The following is a 12,925-nucleotide window of genomic DNA, read 5'->3' as shown; positions in this document are numbered from 1 at the left end:
TATATATATATATATATTTATATATATATATATATATATATATATATATATATATATATATATATATATATATATATATATATATATATATATATATGTGTGTGTGTGTAAGTATTGAATGAAAACAATTTAGAAATATTGTTTAACTAATGTTTTTTATGTCTCCCGGCTGGCCTGGGAACGCCTCGGGATCCCCCGGAAGAGCTAGACGAAGTGGCTGGGGAAAGGGAAGTCTGGGTTTCCCTGCTTAGGCTGTTGCCCCCGCGACCCGACCTCGGATAAGCGGAAGAAGATGGATGGATGGATGGATAATGTTTTTTATCACAAAGTTTTCCAGATTTTTTTTTTTCAATACAGTACATGGTATTAAATAAGAATCAGAATCAGAATCAGAATCAGAAATACCTTAATAATTCCTGAGGGGAAATTAAGATATTCAGCACAATCCAATTCAAGAGCAGACAAACATTACGCGGAGACCGAACAGATTCGCTGACGAGTCTGCCGACTTCCAAAAAAGTTGAGAAACAGGTAAAAGCTGGGTAGGGGGGGGGGGATGATATTCACTCTAAGCCAGGGCCCCTGGAAAGGGGGTCTAGACTGAGGCCAAGGAGAAAAAAACATTTATAGCCATTGCACACATAAGCATGTGTGTAAGAGGGAAACATCAAAAATCAAAGAACACAACAGGCATTAAAGACACTAAAAGAGCATATCTGGCGCAACCAGCCATTTCTACATACAGCTACAAAAAAATAAAAATAACATAAACACTGTGGTGAGCTCTGTACCATTGTCTAACTCTCGGCCTGTGTCCAGTCAGGTGTCCGATACACGCTCATTCAGCCAAGACACTGTCAAGCTTGTCCGTCCCGGCGCTCAGCGCCAGCCCCACAGTCCTTTTCTCTTCATCCGCATCTCCTCCAGTCCCTCCAAACGGACTCTGGTGTGGCAGAGACCCAGCAGCTGGTCTCCGTGGCCAAAAGGCTCCCGAGCGGCAGATCCAGAAGTTCGCAAAAAAGCACCGCAGAAGACACGAAAGTGCCTCCCCTTGTCACACAGTCCTGAAGGGTCCTGAACGGAATGAATGTAACTGTCCATCCATTCATTTATCTTCTTTCGCTTATCCGAGGTTGGGTGGCAGGGGCAGCAGCCTATGCAGAGAAGCCCAACCTTCCCTCACCCAAGCCACTTTGTCCAGCTCCTCCAGGGCATTGTCTCCCTATTGTGTCCTGGATCTTCCCTGTGGGTTCCTACCGGTCAGACGTGCCCTAATCACCTTCCCAGAGAGGCGCCCACAGGATGCCCGAACCATCAAATCTGGCTCTTCTCGATAGTTCACTTTACTTTGAGCTTCTCACCCTATCTCTAAGATGTAACTGATATTCTGTAATTTTTAATGATAATTATATAAATGTATTGGCCTATATCTTATTATGAATATACAGTAAAAAAAAAAAAAATCATTAAGTACGCAAAGAAAGACGTTGTATTATTGGGTGTTCATGCCTCCAGTCCCAGATCCATAATATAAAACGAGAATTAGCCCAGTTTAAAATAATTTAGAGTCCAGTGCATACAATTAATTACTTTATTTCATAATTGAGTTTTATCTTACAAATCAGTTTTAGAACAGTACACGTGCATCTCGATAAATTAGAACCTGGTGCAAAACTTATTTGATTTCAGGAAATTATTTTAGACCAAAAGAACAAATAAAGACTGCAGTTTACCGTGCTGCCCCACATTCGAGATTCATAATCCAAATGTTTGGCCGCAAGCTACAGCATAGCAATAGGCCAAATAACAACTGTACAAACCAATTAAGCTGGAAAGTTTTGTAAATCTTAAAATAAAACAGAATACAGTGATTTGCAAATCCTTTTCAACCTACATTCAATTGAATACACTGCAAAGACAAGATACTTAACATTTGAACTGGAAAACTTTGTTTTTTGTTTTTTTTTAATATTGGCTCATTTGGAATTTGATGTCTGCAACATGTTTCAAAAAAGCTGGCACAAGTGGCAAATATGACTGAGAAAGTTGAGGGATGCTCATTAAACACTTATTTGGAACATCCCACAGGTGACCAGGCTAATTGGGAACAGGTGGGTGCCATGATTGGGTATAAAAGAAGTTTCCATGAAATGCTCAGTCATTCACAATTAAGGATGGGGCAAGGGTCACTACTTTGTGAACAAATGCATGAGCAAATTGTCGAAAAGTTTAAGAACAACCTTTCTCAACGAGCTATTGCATGGAATTTAGGGATTTCACCATCTACGGTCGGTAATATCATCAAAAGGTTCAGAGAATCTGGAGAAATCACTACACGTAAGCGATTATATTATGGACCTTCGATACCTCAGGCGGTACTGCATTAAAAAGCGACATGGGTGTGTAAAGGATATCACAACAAGGGCTCAGGAACACTTCAGAAAACCACTTTTAGTAACAACAGTTTGTCGCTACATCCGTTAAAACTCTACTATGCAAAGCAAAAGCCATGTATCAACAACACCCGGAAACGCTGCTGGCATTGCTGAGCCCAAGCTCATCTAAGATGGACTGACGGATAGTGGAAAAGTGTTTTGTGGTCTGACGTGTCCACATTTCAAATTTTTTGGGGAAACTGTGGGCGTCGTGTCCTCCGGACCAAAGAGGAATAGAACCATCCGGATTGTTCTCGGCGCAAAATTCAAAAGCCAGCATCTGTAATGGTATGCAGGTGTATTAGTGCCCAAAACATTAGTAACGTACACATCTGTGAAGGTACCATTAAGGCTGAAAGATACATACAGATTTTGGAGCAACATATGTTGCCATCCAAGCAACATTATCATGGAAGCCCCTGCTTATTTCAGCAAGACAATGCCAAGCTACGTGTTACAACAGCGTGGCTTCATAGTAAAAGAGTGTGGGTACTAGACTGGCCTGCCTGTAGTCCAGACCTGTCCCCCATTGAAAATGTGTGGCGTATTATGAAACCTAAAATACCTCAACGGAGACTCCGGATTGTTGAACAACTTCAGCTGTCCATCAAGCAAGAATGGGAAAGAATTACACCTGAAAAGCTTTTAAAAGTTGGTCTCCTCGGTTCCCAAATATTGTTAAACGAGTGTTGTTAAAAGGAAAACGTCATGTAACACATTGGTAAAAATGCCCCCGTATAAGTGTTTTTGCAATATGTTGCTGCCATTAAATTCTAAGTTAATGATTATTTACAGTAACAAAATAAGTTTCTCAGTTCGAACATTAAAAATATTGTCTTTGCAGTATATTTAATTGAATATAAGTTGAAAAGGATTTGCAAATCATTGTTTTCTGTTTTTATTTACCTTTTACACAACGTGCCAACTTAAATTGTTTTTGGTTTTGTACATGGATCACTTCGCTTACAAAACTGCATTCATGTATTTTCCACCAATCCTGCTCACCGTTAGGCATCAATGCTACAGAGCCAGTTAGTGCATGACTATGTTCCTTGGAAAAATAGCAGAAACGCTACACCCGGTTTCAGTTTATGCTTGCCTCACCTGTGTCAGGCACGGCAGTTACTATACTGGCATTTCAACATATTTCAAGGTAACTTAATCATGCCCAATTACTTCATCATACATGTTTGTTTTCCGCTCGCCGAGAATCGGGCTTTGCCTGTTTAGTGTTGGAGCGCGGTGATTTTGTTAACATGAAAAAATAACTTTTAATGTTTGACTGTGGATGTCGTGTGTTGATATGACAGTTTAAGTATGATTATCTAAATAGTATGTGCACTTTTTTTTTAGTTCACATTAGATCACCAATAACCAGACATTTTCGAAAACAGTGCAATACAATAATGTTTGCAGTTACATTTTTTGATTGGTCTTCAGATTTAAACTTTTGAGGAAACAGGAAAGATGTCACCACAGCAACTACACATATTAATGTTGTTTTATGTAGGGCTCTCAAACAATTCAAATAGTTAATTGCTTTGTGTCTGTAGTTTCTTGTCGTTAGTCACAAATTAGTTTTGTAATGCTAGCAATATGGGATTAGCCAAAGTGTTGGCCTCATACAAAATTGGCTTAAAGGCCTACTGAAATGAGATTTTCTTATTTAAACGGGGATAGAAGGTCCATTCTATGTGTCATACTTGATCAGTTTGCGATATTGCCATATTTTTGCTGAAAGGATTTAGTTGAGAACATCCACGATAAAGTTCGCAACTTTTGCTTGCTAACAGAAAAGCCCTGCCTCTACGATGACGTCACATGTTGATGGCTCCTCACATCTTCACATCTTTTTAATGGGAGCCTCCAACAAAAAGAGCTATTCGGACCGAGAAAATGACAATTTCTCCATTAATTTGAGCGAGGATGAAAGATTCGTGTGTGAGGATATTGATAGCAACGGACTAGAAAAAAATAAAATAAAAAACGCTATTGCATTGGGACGGATTCAGATGTTTTTAGACACATTTACTAGGATAATTCTGGGAAATCCCTTATCTTTCTATTGTGTTGCTAGTGTTTTAGTGAGTTTAACAGTACCTGATAGTCGGAGGTGTGTGTCCACGGGTGTCTTGACGTGCAGTGTCTCAGGAAAGTCGACGGCAGCCTTATGGGCGGCACAAGCTCAGCTGATCTCCGGTAAGGAGCGACTTTTTACCACAATTTTCTCACCGAAACCTGCTGGTTGATATTCGGTCGGGATCCATGTTCGCGGTGATCCATAGTAAAGTTTCACCTCCGTGAATTTTAAACAAGGAATCACCGTGTGTTTGTTTGGCTAAAGGCTAAACCTTCCCAACTTCATCCTTCTACTTTGACTTCTCCAATATTAATTGAACAAATTGCAAAGGATTCAACAACACAGATCTCCAAAATACTGTGCACTTATGCCGTTAAAGCAGACGACTTTTAGCTGAGTGTGCACGCAGCGCTCATATTTCCTAACAGCCCGTGATGTCAAGCGTACACGTCATCATTACGCGATGTTTTCAAGAAGAAACTCCCGGGTAATTTAAAGTTGCAATTTAGTAAACTAAAAAGGCCGTATTGGCATGTGTTGCAATGTTAATATTTCATCATTGTTTTTCAAACTATCAGACTGCGTGGTGGGTAGAGATGGGTTATACATTATGCTTTTTTAAAAAGTATAAAAAATAAAAGTATACAGAGAGTTACTCTCGTTGGCCACTAGATGGTGATGCAATTGCAGCAACCATCCATCCATTTCCTACCGCTTATTCCCTTTTGGGGTTGCGGGGGGCGCTGGCGACTATCTCAGCGGAAGGCGGGGTACACCCTGGACAAGTCGCCACCTTATCGCAGGGCCAACACAGATATACAGACAACATTCACACTCACATTCAAACTCTAGGGCCAATTTAGTATTGCCACTCAACCTATCCCTGGGTGCATGTCTTTGGAAGTAGGAGGAAGCCGGAGTACCCGGAGGGAACCCACACTTTCACGGGGAGAACATGCAAACTCCACACAGAATGATCCCGAGCCTGGATTTGAACCCAGGACTGCAGGAACTTTGAATTGTGAGGCAGACGCACTAACCCCTCTTCCACCGTGAAGCCTGCAATTGCAGCAACCAGACCATTGGATATGTTTATATGATATGGATTCACCGCTATTTATTGGGGCATCATAGCTCGGTTGGTAGAGTGGCCATGCCAGCAACTTGAGGGTTCCAGGTCCGATTCCTGCTTTCGCCATCCTAGTCACTACTTTTGTGTCCTTAGGCAAGACACTTTACCCACCTGCTCCCAGTGCCACCCACACTGGTTTAATTGTAACTTAGATATTGGGTTTCACTATGTAAAGCGTTTTGAGTTACTAGAAAAAAGCGCTATATAAATATGTTTCACTTCACAAATGGACACAATAAATATTTTACAGACACACACACACTTCCATACATACATACATACACATAAAACACTTTCACACAAACAAACATACTGTTTTACACATGCTGTAAGCTCGACACACAAACTCACTTAAAAAATACAAAAAAAACGTTATAATTGTTTATGATTTTAATTTATTAACAATGACAATTAAAAAAAAATACCTGCAGTGCGCCTGTATCATCTTCAGCTCAGCTGAGAGTGTAAACGCTTTAGCAAAGCGAGTCTACCGTCTTAGTATTCTACAATATTCATAGGTCACAAAATCAAAGCTGTTGAGACCTATTTAGCAATTGTTGCTTAGAGTATGTTGGTTGTGTGGTTGTGTTGTTTCAGTAATAACTTAATTTGCAACAGTAGACTGAAATAATTTTGGTCTTGTCGAGAAAGTCACTTTCCGGAGGTTTTGAAGTTAAACTTGCTGTCAAATATTCACTTTTCTTTGTCCATTTTTGCTCGCTATTCATGGCTCAACATCAACTGAAATGCAGCAGCTTCTCTCTTAATTAATTGATTAATTAAAGTATAAAAAAAACTTTGAGTTTTATTCTGCTGTATCAATTAATGGTTTCATTTGTGTAATGAATAAAAATGTATCAAACCCTGACCGTAAACTCTGACCAAAGCGCTCAGAACTTTAAATATTTAGACATTCTTTTCAATTAGGAGTATATCAATTGATCGATTTATCGAGTTATATTCTTAGAATTTCAAGTACAGTATATTGATCTGTGTTCGGCAAGTTGGCCTTCCGAAAGATAGGTGTCGATCTGACATCAAACTACAAAAATCGATCTAGATAAAATAAATAATTGGATTTAAGAAAGGTAGACCTTATATGAAGTTTAGCAATTTTAATGATAAGGACGTTAAACCTTAAAGGCCTACAAAAACCCACTACTACCGATCACGCAGTCTGATAGTTTATATATTAATGATGAAATCGCAACACATGCCAATACGGCCTTTTTAGTTTACTAAATTGCAATTTTAAATTTCCCGCGAAGTTTCCTGTTGAAAACGTTGCGGAAGGATGACGCGTATGATGACGCGTGCGTTTGATGTCTCGGGTTGTAGCGGACATATTTTTCCAGCCCAAACCAAGCTATAAGGAGTCTGCTTTAATCGCATAATTACACAGTATTCTGGACATATGTGTTGCTGAATCTTTTGCAATTTGTTCAATTAATAATGGAGATGTCAAAGTAGAAAGATGGATGTGGGAAGCGGTGTATTGCGGCTGCCTTTAGCCACACAAACACAGCCGGTGTTTCCTTGTTTAAAATTCCCGAAGGTGAAGCTTTACTATGGAACAGAGCGGTCAAGCGAACATGGTTCCCGACCACATGTCAACTGGCTGGTTTCGGTGAGAAAATTGTGGTAATAAGTCGGCTCTTACCGTAGACATGAGCGGAGCTTGCGTCCTCCTGCAGCTGCTGCGTACCATTACCTCCTCCCACCGGAGACACTGGCGGTCACCACACCTGTGGCCACACCCCTCTGACTTTCAGGTACCATATCATCTCACTAAAACACTAGTAACACAATAAGCAGATAAGGGATTTTCCAGAATTATCCTAGTAAATGTGTCTAATAATATCTGAATCGCTCTCATTGCCCTCGCCTTTTTTTTCTAGTCCTTCACTCTCAATATCCTCATCCACGAATCTTTCATCCTCGCTCAAATTAATGGGGAAATTGTCGCTTTCTCTGTCCGAATCGCTCTAGCTGCTGGTGGCTGATTGTAAACAATGTGAGGATGTGAGGAGCCCTCACACCGGTGACGTCACGCGCACATCGTCTGCTACTTCCAGTACAGGCAAGGCTTTTTTATTAGCGACCAAAAGTTGCGAACTTTATCGTCGATGTTCTTTACTAAAACCTTTCAGCAAAAATATAGCAATATGGCGAAATGATCAAGTATGACACATAGAATGGACCTGCTATCCCCGTTTAAATAAGAACATCTCATTTCAGTAGGCCTTTAAGTCTATTGTCAGTCTACTGTGGCGTCATCAAAACAAAAATGGTGGACACCTGCGTTGGTCGAGAACGGCCATGACAAACGCCTCAAGACAATATTGTAAATTACAACACTTTTGCAGCTACAGCTAAAAAAATCTAAGACAAGGACAATCAACACAAAAATATAAAGCCGCAACACAACTTTAAACCACAAAAGACACGGCCAACACAACCGACGTGACAGCAGAGCAAGTTACGTCAACGCACCGACTTCCGTATGTCAAGGAGAGGTCATTTCATGAGAAAGAAAGAAATCCAAGAGATGGATGAAGGAGGCTATGGGAATTAGGAAGCGAGGGGCCAACACCATCAACAGGGATGAGGGAGCATACATGCTTCTGTACACCTGGGACGCCATGTCCGCCAGATATTGTATGGCCATGTCGGAGAACAGATACTGTATGGCCAGGTCGGAGAACTTTATTTAGCAGGTAATTGTATCGTTGAAATGTTGGTTACTGTACTTTTATAGAACATTTCTTGAATAGAAGATGTCCTTTTGTTAATTTAACCTAAAGTGTTGGTTATACTTTATTCAAATAAGATGTGAATGCATTGGCCATTAATTGTTGTGGACTTACTTGTTTGTATCAATAATTAATTTATAACTAATTCCCCTACAATAAATAACAGCACTATCAGATACTTCACCTGCAGTGTAATAATAATAAAACAAGGTGACTCTGTAAAAAATCTGGGTATTATCTTCGACCCAACTCTCTCCTTTGAGTCACACATTAAAAGCGTTACTAAAACGGCCTTCTTTCATCTCCGTAATATCGCTAAAATTCGCTCCATTTTGTCCACTAAAGACGCCGAGATCATTATCCATGCGTTTGTTACGTCTCGTCTCGATTACTGCAAAGTATTATTTTCGGGTCTCCCCATGTCTAGCATTAAAAGATTACAGTTGGTACAAAATGCGGCTGCTAGACTTTTGACAAGAACAAGAAAGTTTGATCATATTACGCCTGTACTGGCTCACCTGCACTGGCTTCCTGTGCACTTAAGATGTGACTTTAAGGTTTTACTACTTACGTATAAAATACTACACGGTCTAGCTCCAGCCTATCTTGCCAAATGTATTGTACAGGCAAGAAATCTGCGTTCAAAAGACTCCGGCTTATTAGTGATTCATAGAGCCCAAAAAAAGTCTGCGGGCTATAGAGCGTTTTCCGTTCGGGCTCCAGTACTCTGGAATGCCCTCCCGGTAACCGTTCGAGATGCTACCTCAGTAGAAGCATTTATGTCTCACCTTAAAACTCATCTGTATACTCTAGCCTTTAAATAGACCTCCTTTTTAGACCAGTTGATCTGCCGCTTCTTTTCTTTCTCCTATGTCCCCCCCTCCCTTTTGGAGGGGGTCCGGTCCGATGACCATGGATGAAGTACTGGCTGTCCAGAGACGAGACCCAGGATGGACCGCTCGTCGGGACCCAGGATGGACCGCTCGCCTGTATCGGTTGGGGACATCTCTACGCTGCTGATCTGCCTCCGCTTGAGATGGTTTCCTGTGGACGGGACTCTCGCTGCTGTCTTGGATCCGCTTGAACTGAACTCTCGCGGCTGTGTTGGAGCCACTATGGATTGAACTTTCACAGTATCATGTTAGACCCGCTCGACATCCATTGCTTTCGGTCCCCTAGAGGGGGGGGGGGGGGTTGCCCACATCTGAGGTCCTCTCCAAGGTTTCTCATAGTCAGCATTGTCACTGGCGTCCCACTGGATGTGAATTCTCCCTGCCCACTGGGTGTGAGTTTTCCTTGCCCTTTTGTGGGTTCTTCCGAGGATGTTGTAGTCGTAATGATTTGTGCAGTCCTTTGAGACATTTGTGATTTGGGGCTATATAAATAAACATTGATTGATTGATTGAGTGTGAAGTGTATCAACTGTTTATTTCACATTTTTTTCTAAAAAATTTACTATGTTGACTTTAACTTGCTAAATCATTTAGGGTCGTATCAGTGTAGAAAAAATGTGATTGTTCCCAAAACATAGGGGCAACCACAAATACGAAATCTGTTGTTAAAACAAATTGTTACTGCCCTATTTTCAATGCATACATGTTAAAAGGTTGATGATGTGCATTTATTATATTAACATGTATAATATTACTTACTAATAAAAACATCCATCCATCTTCTTCCGCTTATCTGCGGTCGGGTCGCGGGGGCAGCAGCCTAAGTAGGGAAGCCTAGACTTCCCTCTCCCCCGCCACTTTGTCTTGCTTTTTCCAAGGTATCCCGAGGCGTTCCCAGGCATAGTCTTCCCAACGTGTCCTGGGTCTTCCCCGTGGCCTCCTACTGGTTGGACGTGCCCTAAACACCTCCCTAGGGAGGCGTTCGGGTGGCACCCTGACCAGATGCCCGAACCACCTCATCTGGCTCCTCTCGATGTGGAGGAGCAGCGGCTTTACTTTGAGTTCCTCCCGGATGACAGAGCTTCTCACCCTATCTCTAAGGGAGAGCCCTGCCACACGGCGGAGGAAACTCATTTCGGCCGCTTGCACCCGTGATCTTATCCTTTCGGTCATGACCCAAAACTCATGACCATCGGTGAGGATGGGAACGTAGATTGACCGGTAAATTGAGAGCTTTGCCTTCCGGCTCAGCACCTTCTTCCCCACAACGGATCGGTACAACATCCGCATTACTGAATACGCCGCACCGATCCACCTGTCGATCTCACGATCCACTCTTCCCTCACTCGTGAACAAGACTCCTAGGTACTTGAACTCCTCCACTTGGGGCAGGGTCTCCTCCCCAACCTAGAGATGGCATTCCACCCTTTTCCGGGCGAGAACCATGGACTCGGACATGGAGGTGCTGATTCTCATTCCGGTCGCTTCACACTCGGCTGCGAACCGATCCAGTGAGAGCTGAATATCCCGGTCAGATAAAGCCATCAGGACCACATCTTCTCCAAAAAGCAGAGACCTAATCCCGCGGCGACCAAACCGGAACCTCTCAACGCCTTGACTGCGCCTAGAAATTCTTTCCATAAAAGTTATGAACAGAATCGGTGACAAAGGACAGCCTTGGCGGAGTCCAACTCTCACTGGAAATGTGTTCGACTTACTGCCGGCAATGCGGACCAAGCTCTGACACTGATAGTACAGGGAGGGAGCGGACCGCCAAAATAAGACAGTCCGATACCCCTAAAAAAAACAATGTTCCCTTAAATACGCACTGAGGCTTTACGAAGTGCTTTAATAGATTACACGATTAATTGAACAAAATAATTAATAGATTACTGATGACAATAACAATTGTTGTGGGTCAAAAACAAATAGTGCTGTTAAAGGAAATGTGTTGTATTCTGCCTACCTGCTGTTTGTTATTTTCACTCGTTCTGTTTTTTTCCTCCGCACATGTTAAAATCATCATCCAGCAGAACGGTACCACAGACTGCACCTGTCGGTGATTATCAACCCTTTATTTAACTGACAATAACAAACGATCGCAGGTTCGTACTAGCCCTTTTGACAGCTGACCCCATTCCTACTTTTTCTGCTCCAAAGTGTGGTTTAACGTTTACTACTCTCTTTTGTTTGCAGCTCATTGGTATCGCCTTGCCAGGCTTGCTCCTACAGCTTGCCACTTGCCTGGTACAAGTACTTTACCCTCAAAACCAGTTAATGCGCATAGACTTGTTGTTTATTTTTTGTTTTTGTTTTTGTGCAGTAAACTCTAAAAATACTTTACAACCAGGCATCATGTTGGGAAACATAACAAATTTCCATTTACTCATTATTGCCTTAACTTTGACAGCCTTAGTTGTATTAGTTAAATAACAAATAATCACATGTGTCATTCTACCGTGTCTATTAACTTGCCGCATAATTTAGCTATCTTTGATTGATTGATTGATTGATACTTTTATTAGTAGATTGCACAGTTCAGTACATATTCTGTACAATTGACCACTAAATGGTAACGCCCGAATACGTTTTTCAACTTGTTTAAGTTGGGGTCCACGTTAATCAATTCATGGTACAAATATATACTATCAACATAATACAGTCATCACACAAGTTAATCATCATAGTATGTACATTGAATTATTTACATTATTTACAATCCGGGGGGTGGGATGAGGAGCTTTGGTTGAAATCAATACTTCAGTCATCAACAATTGCATCAACAGAGAAATGTGGACATTGAAACAGTGTAGGTCTTATTTAGTAGGATATGTACAGCCAGCAGAGAACATAGTGAGTTCAGATAGCATAAGAACAAATAAATACATTAGAAGTACATTTGAGTTGTTTATAATCCGGGGAGATGGGATGTGAATGGAGGAGGGTATTAGTAAAGTGTTGAAGTTGCCTGGAGGTGTTGTTTTAGAGCGGTTTTGAAGGAGGATAGAGATGCACTTACTTTTATACCTGTTGGGAGTGCATTCCACATTGATGTGGAATAGAAAGAGAATGAGTTAAGACCTTTGTTAATAGACATCTGAGAATAGTCTTGGTGTGCTTTTACAGTCTAAGCCAATTATAAAACAAAGGCACATGATTGAGAGAATGGGATGAGATGTGCATCAATATTATAGAGTGTTTTTTTCTGTTTTAATGAAACTATAATGTAATTAGCCATCTCAATCAAGAAACCGGCATAACTGTATAATCAGTCTGTTTGCAATCATTGATCCTGAATGCATCCACTTATATAGCATTGTTTGACTGCATCTTGTTCAGTCATTCAGTCAACTGCGCTTTTTAACAAGCTTTGGTTAATGAGTTCGTAATTTTAGCGATTTCTTGCCACTGGGACTGTTTTAATTAATTGTGAAGGATGACACTAAGGCCAAAGCAACCCAAGTCACACAGTTGGAACACAGCAGTGAGGAACAAATGGAAGAAGTTGATAAAATGAGGTGTCAATCATAATCCTACTATGCAAACAAAGTTTGCGATAGCCATGTAAAACTAAGTTAAGATTAGGCTCTATATTTGCATATGAGCACAAAACCACAATCGGCTTCTGTTAT

This window comes from Nerophis ophidion, linkage group LG12 (genome assembly GCF_033978795.1).
Source record: "Nerophis ophidion isolate RoL-2023_Sa linkage group LG12, RoL_Noph_v1.0, whole genome shotgun sequence".
Classification (NCBI taxonomy): Eukaryota; Metazoa; Chordata; class Actinopteri; order Syngnathiformes; family Syngnathidae; genus Nerophis; species Nerophis ophidion.
Note: the sequence above shows the minus strand (reverse complement) of the source record.